The sequence below is a fragment of the Pleurodeles waltl genome, chromosome 5 (assembly GCF_031143425.1).
Source record: "Pleurodeles waltl isolate 20211129_DDA chromosome 5, aPleWal1.hap1.20221129, whole genome shotgun sequence".
Taxonomy (NCBI): domain Eukaryota; kingdom Metazoa; phylum Chordata; class Amphibia; order Caudata; family Salamandridae; genus Pleurodeles; species Pleurodeles waltl.
This window is the reverse complement of record NC_090444.1, coordinates 1,354,367,565-1,354,389,884: the sequence shown is the minus strand read 5'-3', so window position 1 is coordinate 1,354,389,884 and position 22,320 is coordinate 1,354,367,565.

The window sequence follows — 22,320 nt, the reverse complement described above, 5'->3', positions numbered from 1 at the left end:
CAGTGAATGTTGGTGTGTCTGTATCTGTGTGATGCTTGCGTGAGTGCCTGTGGGATGTGTGGTGCATATGTCTGCCTGAGCTTCCCTTCTGTGTTGAAGTGGGTGCATGCTGGTCTGAAGGTGTGCTTGGGATAGGCTGGGGTACAGGGGATTGGGTGGAGGAAGTGGAGGGGTGGGGCGAGAGACAGGGACAATGGCTGCCATCAGTGCTGAGGCAGAGTCTGAAAAGCTCGCTGAAGGGACATCTGACCAGAATGAATGCCCTCCAGGAATGCATTTGTTTTTTGCAACTGCCTTTCTACACCCTGGATGGCATTCAAAATGGTAGACTGCCCAACAGTGAGGGACCTGAGGAGGTCAATGGCCTCCTCACTGAGGACAGCAGTGGTGACTGGGGCAGGGCCTGAGGTGCCTGGGGCGAAGGAGATGCCCACCCTCATGGGTGAGCGGGCACGGGGGAAAGGTTGAGGGGCTGCTGGGAGGGCGGTGCTTGTGGGGGGGGTGGAGGCTGTACCTGTAGATGCAGGGGCACAGATGGTGCCGCCACAACAAGGGAGCTCCCATCAGAGGACGATTCCGTGTCACTGTTGTCAGCTCCTCTCCCCGCCGTGGTCCTCCCCTCGCCCTCCGTCCCACTGGTGAACTCTGAGTCCGTAGTTTTGCCCTCCAGGGCCATGTGGGATGCAGCTCCCTCGTGCTCCGGTGCCACTGCTCCTCCGCCTGATGGTGCTAATGCACACAAGAACAGGGAGACCACAAAAAGGGGGGTGCGACAGAAGACAGACATGTTGAGTGCATGCATTACCGCTACCGTTGGCGGACACAACAGACACAGAAGCCCCCTGCACTACGCCGCGCTCTTGGGCTCCACTGTTCAATTCCAGGGAAATGGCCTACTAGGCTATGGACGACATCTGCACACATGGATGACACAGGGGCCTGACTAGGTGTTCTTGCCACTCTACAGAGGTGGGGTGGGGTGCCACATGGCCTGCCTTACGGAGGGACCTTGCCTACTAAACTCGCCCTGGCTTAGGGAAACCCACAGTCCACCTCCCCCACCCAGACACCTCCACTGCGCGCAAAATCAGCAGGATGAGAGTGTACTCACCCCCTTGTGGCTGCTGTTATGCCCTCAAGCGCCCATCCAACTCCGGGCATGCCACCGCCAGGATCCTGAACATCATGGGGGTCATGGTGGGACAGGCACCCCTCCCACGTTGGGAGGCCATCCCCAGCTGAGCCTCCGCCGTCTTCTTGCTCCAGCGGCGAATGTCCTCCCATCTTTTCCGGCAGTGGGTGCTCCGTCTGTGGTAGACCCCCAGGGCCCGGATGTCCTTGGCGATGGCACGCCAAATATCTTTTTTCTGGTGGGCGCTGACCTACATGATTTGTACAGGGGAAAGATAAACTTATTACCAACTGCACCTTCACAGTTATTGGCCCCATCCCTACCCTTGGCATGTGGCACATGCACTCACCGTCGTTTCATGCACGCTGCACTCTACCCCCTTCCTTCTTACATCCACCCCTCTCCACGCAGGCATAGCCCATAGAGCATGCTCCCAGAGTACTTACCTGTTTGTCTGGAGGACCGTAGAGTAGCGTGTACTGGGGCAGGTCCCCATCCATGAGTTTCTCCAACTCCTCCGATGTGAAGGCAGGGACCCTTTCCCCAGACACTCGAGCCATTGTCTCTTCCAGACCGAGGTCACAGCAGCACTTGCAGTGTAGGTCCTCTCCTGTCGAAGATCAGGTATCGAGTGATTGAAGTGATAGAAAATGGCGGTCACGTCCGCGGCGGTGCATACCGTCACCGCCGGCGTACATCGTCATTGGCTCCTGGGACCCATAGGGTCCAATGTTAAGCAATGCAGCATTGCGCCGCGGTCTTCGACCGCCTACTGCGACGGTGTACAACACCAACGCAGTTACCTCACTTCCTATTGTCCCACTTTACAGGTCAGGCAGCCGCCATTTCAGGGGCCCACATGGCTTCATTTTTAACTGCGTCACACATACCTATGCCTAGACTCAAGACACATACAGGCCACTCTTTGGATTATGAATCGTGTTCTGTGTAAGCTGTGGGTACGTACCCCTGAGTTGTTTGACGCTGTGCTCGCTGTTGTCCTTCATAGGCACCATCCGCTGGGACATGTGAGGAGATGGCGGCTTCCTCCGGTGTTCCGACCGTTGGTGGACCTGTCGACAATGGAGGAAAGACATGTGATCATCACCTACAGGCTTGACCGTGCCACAATCCAGGAACTGTGTACCCAGCTGGAGCCAGACCTGATGTCAGCTATCCGCCATCCCACAGGAATCCCCCCTCAAGTGCAGGTGCTGTCAGTGCTCCATTTCCTTGCAAGTGGGTCATTTCAAACAACAGTGGCCATAGCATCAAGGATATCCCGGCCTATGTTTTCCAACGTGTTGTCCAGAGTGTTGTCTGCCCTGCTGAAACACATGCGGAGCTACATCGTTTTCCCTCAGGTGGAGGATTTGCCTACAGTGAAAGGTGATTTCTATGCACTGGGACATATCCCCAACATCATAGGTGCCATTGATGGGACACATGTGGCTTTTGTACCCCCCCACAGGAGTGGACAGGTGTACAGAAACTGGAAGAGTTATCATTCAGTGAATGTACAGATGGTATGTTTGGCAGACCAGTACATCTCCCATGTGAATGCCAAGTTCCCTGGCTCAGTGCATGACGCCTACATCCTGCGGAATAGCAGCATCCCTTATGTGATGGGTCAACTCCAGAGGCACTGTGTGTGGCTATTACGTGAGCACCTGAAAGCAAGACAGTGGGAATGGTTGTCTGGGGATATCCCTACAGGTTAGTGTGTGTATAACAGTTGTCCCTCGCCATTTTCAGGTGACTCTGGTTAACCCAACCTGTCATGGCTACTGACCCCAGTGAGGAATCCCAGGACAAGGGCAGAGGAACGCTACAATGAGGCCCATGGGCGAACTAGGAGGGTGATCGAACGGACCTTCGGCCTCCTGAAGGCCTGGTTCAGGTGCCTCCATATGACAGGTGGATCCCTAGTCTACTCACCAAAGAAGGTGTGCCAGATCATTGTGGCCTGCTGTATGCTTCACAACTTGACTTTGCGACGATAGGTGCCTTTTCTGCAGGAGGATGGTCCAGATGGCGGTGTTGTTGCAGCTGTGGAGCCTGTGGACAGTGAAGACGAGGAAGCAGAAGAAGAAGAAGACATGGACAACAGGGACTCAGTGATCCAGCAATATTTCCAGTGAAACACAGGTAAGAATACAAACCTGCCTACTACATGTACTTAAACACTACTACCTCTCTACTGTCTGTCGTTTTCACCCAGTGTATGGTCACTGAGTTGTCACTTTCCCTTACGATTTCACAGATGTGGGTCCCAATGTGTGACATCTGCTTTGATTTCTCATGGACTACAGCTGTGTGACATAGGTATGTTGACATTACAAATTAAAGAGCTTTTTGCCACAGTAATTGCTAATACACTATTTCGAAATCACAAACTGACTCCAGATTGTTTTGTGCTTTAAGGGTGTTTATTTTAGTGCTCAATATTGGAGGGGGTAGCAAAATAGTGAGGGGTGATGGCGGAGGAATGTCCATGGCAGAGTCCAGTCTATTAGTCTCACAGGTGCATTGCCCAAATGGGCATAGGAAGTGGAGCTGTGGCAGTTTAAGGATGGCCAGGGTGACATAGTGGGACACAAGGATGACATTCAGGGTGGTCTCATTTCTTGGTGGGGGTCTTGGCATTGTTCTCTGTCTTTGTCCTGGATCTCAGGGACCGTTTGCGAGGTGGTTCTCCCTCTGCAGGGGGTGGGGTGGTGGTGTGGTGGTCCTGTGGCGGTGTCTCCTGTCCACTAGCGCCGGCGGAGGTGGTGGGCAGTTCATCGTCCAGGCTAGTGTCAGGGGCCCCTTGTAGTGCCACAGTGTCCCTCCTGGTATTGAGTACTTCCTCAGCACCCCTACGATGGTGCCAAGGGTGGAATTGATGGCTCTGAGTTCCTCCCTGAAGCCCAAATACTGTACCTCCTGCAGGCGCTGGGTCTCCTGAAACTTGGCCAGTACCGTTGCCATCGTCTCCTGGGAGTGGTGGTAGGCTCCCATGATGATGGAGAGGGCCTCGTGGAGAGTGGCTTCCCTTGGCCTGTCCTTCCCCTGTCGCACAGCAGCCCTCCCATTTCCCCTGTGTTCCTGGTCCTCCGTCCCCTGGACCATGTGCCCACTACCACTGCCCCCAGGTTCCTGTTGTTGTTGGGGTAGTGGGTTAGCCTGGGTTCCCTGTAGTGGTGGACACACTGCAGATTGATGTGTCCTGGGGACGGAGGTATGGGCCCTCTGGGTGGGTGCTGTGCTGGAGTTTCCAGAGGGGGAAACTCTGTGGTGGCCTGTGACTGTGTCAGGGGAACCGACTGTCCCGAGGTCCCCGATGGGCCAGGCTGGTCATCTAGATCCAGCTGGACAGAGGTGCTGTCATCACTGTGGGCCTCTTCTGTTGGTGGTGTGGACATGTGTGGACCCTCCTGTCCGGTGACGTTGGGTAGGTGTCCTGCAGGGGTATAAAAGGATGTTTATTACATCTGTGTGTGCCATGGTGTGCAATGGGTAGGTGACCGTGCACCCCAGTGCTTGCATTCCTGTGTGGGACCTTGTGTGATGATGGTTTAGTGGTGTGTATGGGTATGTGCAGTGGCTATGCTTTAGTGATGGGTGTCCATGCTTTGTTGTTGCATGCAGGGCTTGGTGTTAGGATGTGTGGTTTGTGATGTTGGGACGTTTGTGTGGAATTAGAGGGATTGGGGTGAGGGTGGGCGTATGTGCTGGCATGCAGGTAGGGTGGGGGATGTAATAGTTAAGATTTGACTTACCAGAATCCATTCCTCCACCTACTCCTGCGAGGCCCTCAGGATGCAGAATCGCCAAGACCTGCTCCTCCCATGTTGTTAGTTGTGGGGGAGGAGGTGGGGGTCCGCCGCCAGTCCGCTGAACCGCAAGGTGGTGTCTTGAGACCACGGAACGCACCTTCCCCCGTAGGTCGTTCCACCTCTTCCTGATGTCCTCCCGATTTCTTGGGTGCTGTCCCACTGCGCTGACCCTGTCCACTAGTCTTCGTCATAGCTCCATCTTCCTTTCAATGGAGGTGTGCTGCACCTGTGCTCCGAATAGCTGTGGCTCTACCTGGACGATTTCCTCCACCATGACCCTGAGCTCCTCCTCTGAGAACCTGGGGTGTCTTTGCCGTGCCATGGGTTGGTGTAGGTGATGTGTGGGGTGGTGTGTAGGGTGAGAAGTGTGCTGATGTGTAGTGGTGTGTAGTGTGAGATGCGTAGAAGTTATGTGGGTGATGATGTTGTGTGTCTGTGGATGCTAGTATTGTTGATGGTGGTGTCTCTCTCTGGCCTTCTCTCAGTAATTGTGGTAGTAGGGGTTTGTGGGTGATGTGGGTGTGTGTTTTATATTGTATTGGGTGTGTGGGAGTGGTGTGTGTATGTGTATCAGGTGTGTGTATTTCGATTTGTCCAATGTGGCTGTGTTTTGGAGATGTGTGTGTATTTTGAGCGCGGCGGTGTGTACTGCCAATGGAATACCGCGGTTGAAAGACCGCCTCATGGATTTGTGGGTCGTGATGGTGTGGGTGTATTTCTGTTGGCGTGACGGTGCCAGTTTATCACTGACCTTTGGTGTGGCGGACTTGTGTGGGTGTCTGAATATTGCCGGATTCCGTGTTGTGGGTCATAATAGCTGTGGCGGATTTCCACGGCCGCGGCAGTGTGTTGTCGGTCTTCTGCACGGCAGTAAGCGGCTTTCACCGTCAATGTTGTAATGACCGCCAAAGTCGTTTGCCATTTATACAGCAAAGTCTTTAAGCATAGGTTTCACACAGTGTCAACCTTACTGAGCTGTAAAATTACAAAAGCCATTTTCCACTCCAGGCACAGTATTGCAGTTTTGGACTGGTAAAATACCATCCAAGCCAACCTGGAATGAGTAAAAGCAACCCCTGACACATATTTCGTTCTCATTAGTGCTCATCAGAGAGGTTTAGCTTTGTCCAGACACAAGGGAGCACCCGGTATAAGTCAAAACAAATCCCTTACAGGGTTAGAGTGACGCATAAATTATGCAAAAAAAGAATAGAGAACTCTGGGTAGTTCCCAAGTTTAGGTGGAGAGCAGCTCTAGTAAGGAGCACCCTGCAACACCAGCGACACTCTAGATTTGCTCACCTCAAATGTCTGTTTATCTAGCAAGGTTTTTAAGCATAGGATCAGCACAGTGCTATCCACGCCGAGCTAGATAGTGACATAAAGTATTTTGCCATTTATACAGCAAAGTCTTTATATACTTACATGCATACATACTGTGACCGGGTCAGCCCGATCGTAGGCACGGCACCAGCAGGACAAGAGTTGTTGCGTTCCCATGTTGCCATGGGAACGCCTTCACCACGAGGCCGGCATTCGGAGGTTTCCTCGACAACCACCGATGACGAGGACAAAGCGGATTGGCCGGCGGGAGGTCAAAGACCAGGGATTCCCCAGGAGGAGGGGGCGAACGAGGAGAGGGCGAACGAGGAGACGGCGAACGAGGAGACGGCGAACGAGAAGGAAGGAGCGGCGATCGAGAACGGAGGAGCGACGAGCGAGGAGAAAGGCGGCGGCAACGGTCGGAGAGGAGAGCCACACAATCCGGAAGACAACCCCAAGGACGGAGGGCGGCCCCGCTGTCCAGGAACTTGTGACGACGACGCCAGGGGAGGCGGAGTGGTGCCGGAGCCCGAGGGGACCAGAGAGCAACGAGGGGACCACCATAGAGCCAGCCACGGCCCCGGAGGGTCGTGGCTCTGGAAGGTACGGTCCTTGTGGGCAAGCAGAGGGGCACCTTAAAAGGGGAACGAGCTGGGGAAGGGAGGAAGGCAGGGTGAGGGGAGGACAGGGAGGGAGTCAGAGGGCACCAAAAGGGGCACGTAACAAGCACGACCAAAAGTAAGCACACTTAGGAAATAAGGAAACAAAGACACAGCCCACCCTCCTCACTGGCACACCCCCTTCCCGAACCCATTCCCCAGTATTGCAGCTAAGTAAAGGACGTATGTAACGGCCTTCATTCCACTCACCATTGATATTTATCCTTTTCTTTCCCCTGTATGCAACCCGGGAGCCCATGAGGAAGATGTCAAACGCCACCTAAAAGGAGAAGAGGGAGAGAAACACGTTAGGAAAACGAACTTCACCCAATGAAGAAATAATCTTTAAATCACTGTACCGAACCATATACATCACTTATTCGAAATAACAAATAAATACTTACCTGAATAACCCCAGCTGCCTCTACTGAGTGTCTGTACTGTTTGGGACTGCTACACATACTTTATAGTTAAGTTCAGATTTTACATGCACAAAACCATAAAAATGTAGGTTTTTGGGGGCCCCTAAATGGCAAAAACCTGATTTCTATTCAGTTGAATATGTCCTACCCAGGACACCTAAATCTTTAAACTGACACAAAATTCAGTGGCATATTTGGGAATTATTGTAGGTGAGTTTGCTCAAGTAATTGGAACAGTTGTAATTAATTTCAATTTTGTTTTACAGACTTATTTGCTAGATTGAAAAATCCTTAAGAGGCCCTGGCATAGAGATATGGAGTCCGAGGTAGAGGTAAGGTGAGAGGGATATACGTTTAGATAGAGAAATAGAATATCGATTAACTGGAATGTTCATTTTCTCAGGAGCCCATGCCTTAAAACATTTCTGTCTGAACTATCAGAGTCTGACTGAATGTACTGCTGTGTTGATTTTCATGACAGGAGTTTTAATGATGTCACTGATTCCTCTTCAGTTCATTCATCTGACTCAGGCACTCTAGCCTTCGACCTCCACACAAACAATTCTTTTGAAACTTCAGATACATAAGTGACCATAGCTGAACTTGAGGCACTGTCCTTTAACCAAATATACCCTAATATCAATAGTGCATCAAAAACTACTATCTGTGATTTAATTCCACCAAAGTTAGTGCCTGTTTCTCATGCAGCCTTGAGTCATGGCGTTTACCACAACACACCAACATAATTTCACATCTTGACTTCCATAGGTGCTTTTCTTTGAGCTTGAATGCAATGTGCACACCCTACTATGCTCCTCATTGACTGATCAAGCCATTTCAGTGAAGGCAATTTTCTCAAGCACAGGCATTATTCATTTTGTTCTAAATCAAGTAGCAGGGTTGAATAAAAACCTAGATGCGTTTTCTGCCAGTTAAAATTGTGTCTATTTAAAACAAGGCTGCCACAGAAGGCCTAAGTCATTTGGAACCCGATCATGTCAATAAAAAACAGCTTAAATTGAAATGACAAAGAAGTCTGTTAATATCAATGATGTAACCATCACAACTGCCACTGTATTGGCTCTCAGTCTTAAGGCAAACAAAATCCATCTTCCAAGTTCCACTGGAGAGATGACTCTGCAGGACTCAGTTCTGGAAGCCCATCTTATAATCGACGTGGGGGAAATGGCTGGCACTTTACAACCATACTTAATCGCACCTATATTATAAAAAAATGGAAAACTAAATTAAAAAATGCAAAGAAATGCCAACACTGATCTTTCCGCCTCTTGTACTTCATCTCTGAAACCTTATCCTGTTTTAAATCTAATTGGAGAGAATATTGCTCATTCAAATACCAATTCAGTATGTGAAACGAGGTACCCCATTGTCTGTGAGATACCTTAGTAACAATGATAACTAGTTGACAAAAACAGCTACTAATATATATATGATAGTCAGTTTGTCGATAAACAAAATGTATCAAACACCAAAGAGGACAGCTTATCCAAATTAATTGCGAGGCCCTCCAAACATAGTGGCAATTCAGTTGACATCTTTGATCGACTCAAGAATGTTGCTGATAGCACACTAGGGCCCGTATTTATACTTTTTAGCTCTGCATTTGCGCCGCTTTTTGACGCAAAAACGGCGCAAACTTACAAAATACAATTATGAGGGTAATTACGACCTTGCCGCCCGCCAAGATCTGACCGCCATGCGGCCGCCAATGCGGCCGCACCCCCGCCGCGGCCATCTGGAGATCCCCGCTGGGCCAGTGGGCGGAAACCTGGTTTCCGCCCGCCGGCCCAGCGGGGATCACGGCCGCAACATAGGAGCCGGCTCCAAATGGAGCCGGCGGTGTTGCGGTCGTGCGACGGGTGCAGTTGCACCCGTTGCGCTTTTCACTGTCTGCACAGCAGACAGTGAAAAGCCGCATGGGGCCCTGTCAGAAGGCCTCTGCACTGCCCATGCCACTGGCATGGGCAGTGCAGGGGCCCCCAGGGGCCCCATGACTCCCCGTACCGGCAGCCTTTTCCTGGCGGTTCAGACCGCCAGAAAAAGGCTGGCGGTCGGGGACTCGTAATCCCCTGGGCAGCGCTGCAAGCAGATTACATCCGCAGGGGCCATTGTGGCGGAAAACCGCCAGCCCGGCGGTGCGACCGCGGTGCTACAGCCGCAGTCAAAATACGCCGGGAGGCACCGCCAGCCTGTTGCCGGTGCTCCCGTCATTTTGGCCCTGCGGTTGTAATACCGCCAGGGTCATAATGACCACCTATATTTTGTAAGTTTTTTGCCCTTTTTAGGGTCAAAAACCGGCGCTAATGTGGCGCTAAAAAAGTATAAATATGGGCCTAGGTATCTTGACTGAAAATTTCTAGCGGGAAAGGACAGCCTCCTCAGTAACCACCTTTTGCCCAATAAGTGTCATTATTCAACAGTTCTTAGAAGGAACTCTGACCCTCTTCACGGCTTGACTGGTTAAATCTTCAATGACAATTTTAAGGGTCAAATTCATTTCAAGCTTATCTGCATGGAATTACATGGCCAGGTGATCGTGAGCAACCAAGTCATAGGTCAATAAAATCTTGGAGATTCGTTCATTCCTTCTAAGTATGGGGATTTAAACAACGGAAGTTGTGAAAAACAACAGTCCTAAGATCTTTAGACCTACCAGCAGCTTCTCAGCTGTGTAAAACAAAACAAGCAAGTTTGAATTCAGTCTTATCTGAAATTTTGATTGGCAAATACTAAAACTCCTTAGTAAAAATAACTAGTTGTTTCAGTGCAAATTTGTTAAATAACCATCACTCCACCTTAAACCCATCAGATTTTTCTGTTTGCCATTATAATATAGTACAACCATTATTTATTGTCAAACCATGTTCAACTACCAACATCTTTATATCACTAACTATAAATGCCTGGGGTTTCTGCTGTCTAAACAGTCAGTATATTAACCATCAACCTGCTAGTGATACTGTGAGCATTCAGGGGGCAGGAAAAGTGAACTGACTAAAGATGTCTGTATGCCCTTGTTGGATTCATCAGCAAAATGAAGTCTATGAGGAACCACAGCTTTGCATAAGTCAATGACTGTATACCATTCTGTATCTGCAGGAATCTGAAACAAAATGACAGCTGGATTCCATACCACTGGAGAACACAGAACCATCATTTTATTATACTTTCTCAAGTTTTGTACCACCCCTTTTTTCACTCAGTGTTTTAATGCCCATCACCGAAGATTTGCAGGCACTACTAAGCACCTTTTATAGAATACCCTGTTCCAACATCCTCTCAGTGGCAGGTTTTATTTGTTCTACTGAATGCTCTCAGGTGTTTGTTTCTTTTTCCCCTGTGCAACCAGCTTGTGAATGTTTGTACTGTTGACTTCTAGGGTTAACACAATCTGGATTAATCTGTATCTTAACTGGTTTGCCTCTCTATATTAATCTTCTTTCCTTCCCTGTAAAGTCCCATCCCTCTTCTTTCACTTTTATCAATCAAGAGATAGGCCATCTTTGGTAGGAAAAGGGAACAGCTGAACTCTTGACATATGATTTTATTTTAAACATTGAATCTTTATTGTGGATTTTAGTCTCACCATGTCCAGGGTGTGATAAGTCACACAATGCATCGTGCAAAGCAAGTCTCTACCAAGTAAATTAACAGGACTAGAATCATACAATGTCAATTGGTTCTTGTCCTCCATGGACCCTATGTTAACGGGACATTAGCTGTAATCTGGTTAGTGATCTGTTTATTGCTTATCCCTCAACTTGGACCTCTCTTCCTGTGAAGGGTAGCTTTGGAATGAGTCACGGAGCAGGTAGCACCAGAATTTAATAGAAATTATACAGCTTTGCCATTCACCTCAGCATCTATGTATGGGCCACTCTTTGTCTTTTTCTAGGACAGCACCAAGCATGCAATCCTCCTCCCCAATCAGACACCATCACTGCAAACATGAGGTGTCTGGTAGAAACTGGAGAAAATCATTGCTCAAAATCAGTGTCCGAGGGAATTGGAGAAAACCATTGCTCAAAATCAATGGATTCTACTGGTGCCCTGGGTTGTGTGGCATTTTACTTTCTCATGTTGTGCTGCAACAATTGAGCCACAGGCATGTTTATAGCGAACCACCCCTGATTCTGCACACTCTGCATTGAAGTCTGTTGGGCTGAGGGAGCACAGTCTGTCTGATTTTCATTCTGATGCATTTGAGGAACAAACACATCCAATATTCGGATTATCTGAATTCTAGCTACACACAGTTCCAGCGCCCAGTTTTCCCACAAATGTTACAAGTGGTGCAATTCTTCAGCAAACTGACATTTGCATTGGTTCCTGCTTTATTCACAAACCCTTTACCTTTACCTTGGGCTTGTACCATATCACTCCTCGAGCCACATCCTAGCATCACTTGCCCCTAAAATTAGAATTCACAACCACACCGGAACCTTCATGTGACACACAATCTGTACCTAACTTCATCACTTGATTTTTATTGTCTCTCTAAATCTGCTTCATCTGTGCAACCATCAGCTTCTCCATGGCCCTTTTCTGCTTTGTGTCAAACCAATTGCTAAAGTACTTGGCTTACTTGAATATTTAGTCAATACTCTTAGCTTGGCAGCACATTACTTTGCTGAATGTAAGAACTTAATTCAGGGCACAACTCTAAAGTAAAAAAATTATATGAAGCCACTAATGCCTTCTCTTTCTGGCCCTTCAACTCCACTTTGCTTACCATATATCTGTATAAGCCTCTCATAATAAGCATGCATTGTCTCCTTTGACTTGTGTGTGGATCTCATTATCTTTGCCGATCTTACCTCCTTTGCCAGCACTTTCTTTTTTGTTAGAATGGGGTCTCTGGTTGGCAGTCAGTTTGCACTCTGTCCAAGCAGGGACCCTCACTCTAGTCAGGGCAATGGCAATACACACTTGGGATAACCCTTGCTCACCCCCTTGATAGCTTGGCACAAGCAGTCAGGTTAACTCGCAGGCAATGTGCAAATTATTTGTACCAGCGCACACATTAATAAGGTGAAAACACTACAAAATGAACATCACACCAGTTAGAACAATAGGCAGTATTTATCTAAATCAAACAAGACCAAAATGACAAACATCCAACATACAAAAGTCGAGATATGAATTTTCAAATGAATAAGAGTCTTACTCCATAGAAAACTTAAAAACTTTGTTGCTACACAAAGTATCTGGTTTGTGTCAAAAATAAAGCTCCAAAGCTAAGTGTGCGCTTGAAAAGTCAGTAATGCATTGATTCCTTACTCGCAAATGAGGCCGTGTGTTGTTTCTTCTTCGGTCAGGTAGGCGATGCGTCATTTTTCTCCCTCGCAAGAAAGTGATTTGTCAATTTCCGGGCAGGGCACCTCGGATCCACGCAGGTTCACGATGACTTTGATGCCCAACGACGATGCATGTGAAATCCGGTCACACAGTGTTGGAAAACCTTGCTGTGTGGGGTTTGCGTCATTATCAGCAGCCGTCATTGCATCATTTTTCCAGCCGTGATGCTTCGATCTCCCAGCCACAATGCAGATGGAGCGTTGATTTTAGCCACAAAGCGGGTGGCACGTCGTTTATCAACTGTGTTGCAGGTGGTGCATTGAAAATTTCCCCACACGATGTTCTGTATGTGGATTTCATTCTTAGTTCTGCCAACTTCACCTTTCAAAGACTGAGGGACTGGATGGGGCACCCCTTGGCAGGGCAGGAGTCTCAGCAGAGAGTAGAGGTGCTGGCAGAGGAAGTCTTTAATGGCCCTGAGACTTCAAAACAGGAGGCAACTCAGTCCAAGCCCTTGGAGATTCTTCTCAAGCAGGAATGCACAACAAAGTCCAGTCTTTGTCCCCCTTCACAGACAGAAGAAGCAACTGCATGCTAGCCCAGCAAAACACAGTCACAGGCAGGGCAGCACTTCTCCTTCAGCTCTTCTCGTTGACAGAGGTTCCGCTTGGTTCCAGAAGCAAATCTTGAAGAAATCTAAAGTCAGGGGTTTTGGGTCCACTACCCCTTTCTGCCTTTGAAGTTGCCCAACTTCGAACAAAAGTCTCTGTTGTTTACAGGATCCTGCCTTGCCCAAGCCAGGCCCCAGACACACTCCAGGGGGCTGGAGAATGCATTGTGTGAGGACAGGCATAGCCCATTCAGGTGTAAGTGACCACTCCTTCCTCCACTCTAGGCCAGATGGCTCATCAGGATATGCAGGCTACACACCAGCTCCCTTTGTGTCATTGTCTAGAGGACATTCACAGACAGCCCAACTGTCCGTCTGACCCAGACAGGGAATCCACAAACAGGCAGTCACAGAATGGTTTAAGCAAGACAATGCCTACTTTCTAAAAGTGGCATTTTCAAACTAACAATTTAAAACCAACTTCACTAACTAGGTGTATTTTTAAATTGTGAGTTCATAGACCCCAAACTCTTTATTTCTATCTGATCTCACAGGGAAACTGCATTTTAAGAATATTTAAAGGCAGACCCTATCTTAACCTATGTGAGATATAGGCCTTGCAACAGTAAAAACCAGATTTGGCAGTATTTCACTGTTAGGACATATAAAACACATCAGTACATGTCCCACCTTTAACATACACTGCACCCTGCCCATGGGGCTGGCTAGGGCCTACCTTGGGGTGCCTTACAAGTATAAAAAGGGGAGGTTTAGGCTTGGCAAGTAGTTAAACTTGCCAAGTCAAATTAGCAGTGCAAGACTGCACACACAGACACTGCAGGGAAAGGTCTGAGACAGATTTACAGGGCTGCTCATGTGGGTGGCACAATCAGTGCTGCAGGCTCACTAGTAGCTTTGGACTTACAGGCCATGGCCACCTCTAGTGCACTTTACTAGGGACTTACTAGTAAATCAAATGTACTAAACATGGAAGAACCAATTACATATACAATTTCACTTTGAGAGCATTTGCACTTTAGCACTGGTCAGCAGTGGTGAAGTGCCCAGAGTAACAAAAAGATCAAAAACAGGGTCCAGCACACATCAGCAACCTGGGAAGCAGAGGTAAAAAGTTAGGCGAGACCACACCCACGATGCCAGGTCTAACATTTTTTAATTTCTCTAGCACTGCTCCATATTTATATATGTGCTTTATGTGTTTTCATCACCAAATCAGCCGGAACATTATTTGGTGGGACTCTTGCTGGTTCTTGTGTGTACCAAGCAACAACAGCCTTGCATTTTGCCAGCAAATAAATCACCTCTCTAAATCAACCCAAAATAGTCACTAACCTGTTAAACTCTTTATACCATTTATCAGGTTCTTCTCTCAGTTTCAGGAAATTTGTCATGAAAGCACAGAGATCACATTTTGACTAAGGAACTTGCACATAATTCCCTCCGTGTACTTCTCATAAAGGAAACTCTGTTACTCCATCACTTATGACCATATTCCTTTCCTGTATCAATATTCTTGTTTTTGGAATTAAGTTTCTTCTTCCACTTGTCTCTGCATTTTCTCAAGTCACACCAGTCCTTTATATTCCCCACTAAGTGCCTGATTTAGGTTTTGGCAGAGGGGAATACTCTGCCACAAGCGTGACGGATATCCCGTCCATCTTATTACGATCCTCAGATATACAATTAAGATTGTAATAGGGTGGACGCGATAGCCATCATGTTTGTGATGGAGTTTTTCCTCTGCCAAGACCTAAATCAGGCCCAAAGTCTTAATATGAGATCAATAAGTTCTTAGACACATGTTTGCTTCTGATTCCATCAATTCCATTTTTTTCATTTTCAGGCAAACTATTTTGTATAAATCTGCTTTAATTTACTGCTGAATCTTCATGATTATTATGAGCCTCATTTCCACACCTCACTGTTTCTCTGATCAAATATTTCAGTTCATCCCAATTATATGTGAGTGTCCTCTTTATACCATTTGCTCCCTGCAAAGTGTCTCCAAGTTCAGTTTAGCAATATCAAGTTAGCAATATTGATTTCTCTCTTTTCAGAAGATGTAGTACCTACTGTTTCAACAACAGTAACCACTGTATCCACAGCAGCTGCAACCCTAAAAGGAATACGAAAATCTGTCAATGCACTCTCAGACAGGGAACTTGCATTTGCAGTACCAAGTGCTGTTATTTCGTGTGTACTCATGCCTGGTTCACCCGCACCCATATTAGGTACTAGCCAACCTTGTACATGTGCCTGTTCGCCATTTGTATAGGAAGAAAGCCTAGAATTCAGTGGGTCATTCAAGAAACTATTCTCCACAACCAAATCAAATTCCTAATTTTTTTATGTTCAGCTTTAGATTTATCATATTTCTTTGAGCCTGAGTAACCAACTATTGTAGGAAATAAAATCCACACACCCTCCATTGAAACCAATGGCCCATTGAACTTTTAAACTGCCTCTTCATCTTCCTTCTGTCTTTCTCAATGGCCATCCAATCCCATTCAGATAGTGCCTAAAATTAGACTAGGCTGTACCTTTCTCTCACACATTGCATCTCTCTGGAAATCAAGCTTTCTAGTGATAAAAGTACTCTCTAAAGGAAAGTGTAAGGAGTTTCTCCTTACCTTATGCCCTCATGTGGGCTCTGCCACAGCAGCTGTTTTCCTTCTCAGCCACCATGCATCTCCTCTCCTGACATTTTGACATGGGCTGAAATGAGGCTTAAGGGAGTCAGGAGCAGTAAATTCTTTACCATTTTGTGAATTAATGAAGAAGATATAAAACAATAGATATATTTATGATAAAAGTAAATGAATAAAGTGATGTGTTACAGTTGCTTACTTCTTCCCAATCTAAGATGGCTCAACCTTTTTGTGTTAGAGTGGTGTCACGTCCTGTTTTCTGCCTTTTCAGGTCAGTTGCACTGCAATTGTTTCTGCACAATCGCTTGCTCACTGGACCTTATGACCCCAGTGTTCCCTCCAGATCCTGTGACCTACGCTCCCTATCACCTCTCTGTTTTGCCTGGTCAGTCTGAAGGTTTTTTTTCCAGCCTTCAGTTTTTCCCCTTCATACTGATTTATTTTCTAGAGCTGTGCTAGACTTTCTGTTCCAATCAGGTACTGCCCCTGAGGATAAGAGGCCCTTTCTTCCAACCAAGACTACACTACAAGCAGAAGACCCGCACTTGATAGAAATTGTATGTCCTGCATGCCAGAAGTATACTCATACCACTATTGTTACCACATGCATATATAATATCTGATGTCCATAATCATTTCGAATGCTGAAGAACCCACTGGATGAATCTTCTCACCCTCTACAACAGATACATTTGGAACTTTAGCCTTTTTCAATACAGCACCCATTGTTCTCACCCACAATAGACTCTAAAAACACAATTAAACAAATAAAATCTTATTTGCCCAACCTAACAAAGAGGAGAAACCAATGGTAAATGAAGACACCTTTGTTGTAGATAAAATAGGGAACAGAACTAGCTGGTTCACAAACAACACTAACACAGATTTCCATCTAGCTGTAGACCACTTTGATTACCACATATACTCCCATGCACCATAGAGCAAATTATACCAACCCAAATTAGATACTCAAACCCTAAAAGAAAACTTGGTTAATTCAGAAAAATCTCTAAGCAGCATGAATGTGACACCTCACAAATGACACCACTTTCTGCTGGCAAGTTCAACAATAGCTCAAGATCTTAGATTAGGATGAATCAATTTGCCTTAACTAACAAATCAGAAAACAAATACCTTTTCAGTGCACTTCACTGATATAACAAATACATAAAAATCACAGTAAACAAATCACCAAGTGAATACCAAATCAGCAACACAGAACCAAAGATCTCGTATGCCATGTAAACAATTCATGACTCAACATAAACTTGCACTGTCAACCACAAATCACACAATTCATCATTAGCATTCCATACCTGTCCCAAATATCTATATTTGTGAACTCTATTGATACTTACAATCCTTTTGCTCCGGAACAGCACTGCAGCACCGGGACTCAGCAAATATTCCAATCATTGATTCTTGGGACTATAGTCAAAAATTCCAGATCAAACACACAAAAAAATTGTGTCAACATACATTCCCTATCTTATCTCCATATATCTTCCTCTGCTACTAAAAACTGGTGGTGTGAAGGGCCCCAGGAAATTTGCATTATTGTGGCATGCTCAAACATTGGGTGGCTTGGGCACTGTATATACCTTAATGCCTATGAGGCAATCTGTCCCTAGAGACAAGATACAAAACAGTATTTCAAAATACAGTCAATAAGAAAGGAGTAACTCAAAAAGGGAGTTTGAGATTAGAAATGAGAAAACCACAAGTGTGTATTACAAACTTTAAAGAAGTACAGAGACAATTGATGCAGATGCAGCATTAAACTCAATGAATTACACAGAAGTAATTTGCCATGAAGGACATCAGTGGACAATAATAATGCACAGAGAAAAATCAAAACAATCAGTAATTTATTTGCATGAAAAAGTTAAAATGAGTTATTTTGGGGATATGTACCCCTTTGGGGCACACCAAAGCAGGTATTACACAAACAGGCAAAAAAAACAGGGCTGTAACATCAAGAATTACATAGAATCAAAAAGTCACATTTCTTATGAAAAGAAAACACAACTGCACCCGAAAGAGCGATTTTATAAATTCATGTGGGTCAGAAGTATTTGGTTGATGACGTTGCAATCCCCTAAGCATATGGGATCATCCTCAGGACAATACAATATTTGCCTGGCTACATCATCAATTTACAATAAATCAATGAATACACGTTGCTACCTGCAAATTTAAGGGAACAAAAGTAAAAGAGGAAGAAGAAAAATAAAAATAAATTTGTTCTGATTATGCGTTTAAGGCTCTTAATCTAATAAAAAACTGATTACCCTCATGATGAGGATGTGCTGAAAATTCTTTGTAGTGTACTGAATATGTAATCTAGGTGGAGTGGTCCCCAGTGAGTGAGTGCCAAGCAGAGAGGTAAAGGACACGTTTCCAACATAAACATGAACGATCGCAAATGCCCACAGATATCTCAAAACATACCATGCAGTGCTACGTGCTAGCATAATTATCATACTGTGGGTGGAATTACAGTGTCCACTAAAAGTGGGGTGGGAGAATACCTCATAAAATGTGAATTGCAGCCACGTTTACAGATGAGGGAAGATATTCAAATAGGGACTAACTGTTAGGCCGACAGTTCTCCCAGAGTTAGACCTTCTCAGTATAAGAGCTTTAGAGTCAGAATTCTGAAATTATAATTAATAAGACAGAAAAGTAGAGGGGCTCAAAGGTCAAATTCCTAAGAGTAGAATTTGAACTACTATGAAAATTACGAAGGCCCTCATTAAGACCCTGGCGGTCAGTGATAAAGTGGCGATAATACCGCCAACAGGCCGGCGGGAATTACCGCCAAATTATGACCATGGCAGTGTTATCTCCGATACACAGCCAATGTACCACACCGTCCGCCAGAGCGGAAACAACAGTCACCACGGCGGTAGCCGCCTGCAGCCAGGTGGCAGACCGCCCACCATATTATGCCACTACAATCCACCACCTTTTCCAGGGCGCTATCAATGCCATCAAGAGCCCGGCGGAAACACATCACAGAAGTGAATGACTCAACATTGGAGACACAGGGAAGAACCACACCACCATGGAACCCGAACTGCAAGTCTTCCAGATGATATTCTACGTTATGCTCCACCAGGAAACCAACGCAGATGATGCCGGTGAGTACAGACGCCTAGCACACAAGGGAGGGGGAGGAAAAAGAGAGTGACACACACGCACAACACACACGACATACACACGCCATACACACAACCAGCTGCATTCCAAAAACAATCTGACCATGAAAATCTGCAGAATAATCCAAGGACAACAGAAATTTACAAACATTATTGTAATCAGTCCAGCAATAAAATTTTAATTCCAATTTGGCCATGATACCATGATACAGGTCTGTACACGTATATAACAAAGGGGCACTGCCCAGTTGATAGTGAAAAGGGCCCACATCGCCATAGGGCACAGTCCAAGGCCCCACTCGAATCCTGCACCAATCCGGATAGAACACTGCAGGGGCATCAGTTGTCAAATAGGCAGGCACCTCAGGGGGGGGGGCACCTCAGCCAGATGCGGGAACAAGCCCACTGGTTCTGGAGGGGGCAACATGCCCATTGCTGTTTGTCCTGGGGAGTGCAAGGCCACAGTCTCTGGAGTGGGTGTCTTCCCCACTGGTTCTGGAGGGGGCAACATGCCCCATGCTTTGTCCTGGGAAGTGCAAGGCCACAGTCTCTCAAGTGGGTGTCTTTCCCACTGGTTCTGCTGGGGCAGGCCGCACAGCAGCCCATGGAGGCTGGACTAGATGACATCTGCCATCGTTGATGGCTGCACTGTGGTGGTGGTTGTGGGAGGCTCCTGCTCAGCCCCTGCACTTTCCAATGGCTGCACTGTGGTGGTGGTTGTAGAAGGCTCCTGCTCAGCCCCTGCACCCTCCAATGGATGCACTGTGGTGGTGGCTGTGGGAGGCTCCTGCTCAGCCCCTGCACGCTCCAATGGCTGCATTGTGGTGTTGGTTGTGGGAGGCTCCTGCTCAGCCCCTGCACCCCCCGATGGCTGCACTGTGGTGGTGGTTGTGGGAGGCTCCTGCTCAGCCTCTGCACCCTCAGATGGCTGCACTGTAGTGGGGGCCCTGTGACAGCTGTTGGTGGTGGCGGTGTTTGGCTGGCAGCTTCCGCTGGCGTAGAGTGCCTCCTCTCCTCTTGCTCATGGGTTGGGTATCCCTTACCCTTCCTTGCACTGATGGATGGGCTCTTCCCCCCTCTGCCTGCTGGTGCAGGATCCTTCCCCTTTTTCCAGCTGCTGCAGGCTCTTTCGCATTTTTTGCAGTTAGTGCAGCCTCCTTCCCCTTCTTAGCAGCTGCTGCAGGCTCCTTCCCCTTCTTAGCAGCTGCTGCAGGCTCCTTCCCCTTCTTAGCAGCTGGTGCAATGCCCTTTCCCTTTAGTATTGTTGGCCTGGAATCCTTTCTACCAAGAGTAGGTGGTGCAACCACTCTGCCCGTGGACGATTTGGCTGAAGTGCTTGGCTGGGTCCTTGCTACCCTGTCCAGACATGGAGGACAGGGGGAGGGGTAGGGAAGAGGTCAATCGTGGAAAGGAAAAGCTTTTTAGGGACGTTGGGGCAGGAAGAGGGAGGAGAAATGGGAGTGGAGGGTGAGGGAGTGGTTGTTCGAGGTGTTTGCTGGATTTGGGTGCAGGTGCATGGCCTGTATGCTGTTGTGAGGTGGATGGCAGTTGGGTGTCTGAGTGCTTGCGTTTGTGTACTTTAGGAAGGGGGGACAGACACGGTGGGAGAGGACACAGGGGACGCGTGCATGGATGTTGTAGAGATGTCTGCCAGTGAGGTGCGTATTCTGCTTGGTGTGGTGATGATGCTGGTAGTGGATATTGATGTAGTGCATGCAGTGTGAGTGTAGACGCAACTGGGTGGGAGGTGGAGGAGGAGGGGGAGTCAGTGGAGATAGTGGATGTTGTCGTGTCTGCAACTAAATGGTGTTTGTGTGAATGCCAGTGGGATGAAGTGTGGTGCTTGTGTTTGCCTGTGATGCTCTTAGGTGTTGTCTTGTGTGAATGCCTTCCTGTGTGCTTGGGATGGGTTAGGGTTGAGGGGAATGGGACTGGGATGAGGAGGTTGGAGGGGGGACAGTTGAAACAGGGACAATGGCTACCATCAGAGAGGAGGCCAGAGCTGGATTGATCTCTGTTGGGCCGCGAATCCACTGTGAATGCCCTCCAGAAATGCATTAGATTGCTGCATCTGGGCTACCAGCCCCTGGATGGCATTCACAATGGTTGTTTGCCCTACAGAGATGGATCTCAGGAGGTCAAAAGCCTCCTCACTCAGGGCCGCCAGACTCACTTGGGAAGGGTTTGGGGTGCCTGAGGCGAAGGAGATGCCCACCCTCCAGGGTGAGCGGGCACGGGCAACTCGCTGAGGGGCTACTGGGAGTGCGGTGCCGTTATGGGGGTGGTGGCTGTACCTGCAGCTGGGGTGGTCACAGAGGTGCCCGCCACCACCAGGGAGCTCCCATCAGAGGAAGTATTTGAGTCTGTATTGTCCCCTCAAGTCTCTGCTGTGGTGCTCCCCTCACCCTCCATCCCACTGGTGCCCTCATTGTCGGTGTAGTCTGCCTCCAGGGTCCTGTGGGATGCAGCTCCCTCTGTCGCCGGTGCCTCTGCTTCTCCGCCAGATGATGCTAATGCACATAAGGACAGGATGACAAAACAAGAAAGGGGGGGGAGAGACAAAGGATACACTGGGTTGTTAGCGTACACAGCACCCTCACACACAGGGAACAGGTCTACGCACTATGCATTGCACTACCAGTGAAAGGGCTAGTCACTAAGGAATGAGGAGGAGCACACACCGCCAACTGCAGCACACCTGGGACACACACAGCCCTGCCCAGGAGTGAATTCTATCAAGCTAGGTAAGCATTAATTCACATTCAAACCCTTAGCCACCAGAGTACCTACGCTGCTATTTATGGCCTGGCCCAGGGGCACCCACTGACACACATCCACCACCCGGATACCACCCCACCAGGCGTAAATTGTAATGATAGACACTGTACTCACCCCCTTGTGGCTGTTGTGATGCCCTCAAGCGCCCATCCAGCTCAGGGTAGGCCACCACCCGTATGCGGGCCATCAGGGAGGCCAGGGTCCAAAGGGCACCCCTTCCTCATTGGGAGGCCATCCCTACCTGGGCCTCCGCCGTCTTCTGTGGCCAGTGTCTCAGGTCCTCCCAACGTTTGCACCAGTGGGTGCTCCGCCTGCCATAGACTCCCAGGATCCGCATGTCCTTGGCGATGGCACACCATATTCCCCTCTTTTGATTGGCGCTGACCTGCAGAGAGAATACAGACAGGAGAATAACATTAGACAAACAGTC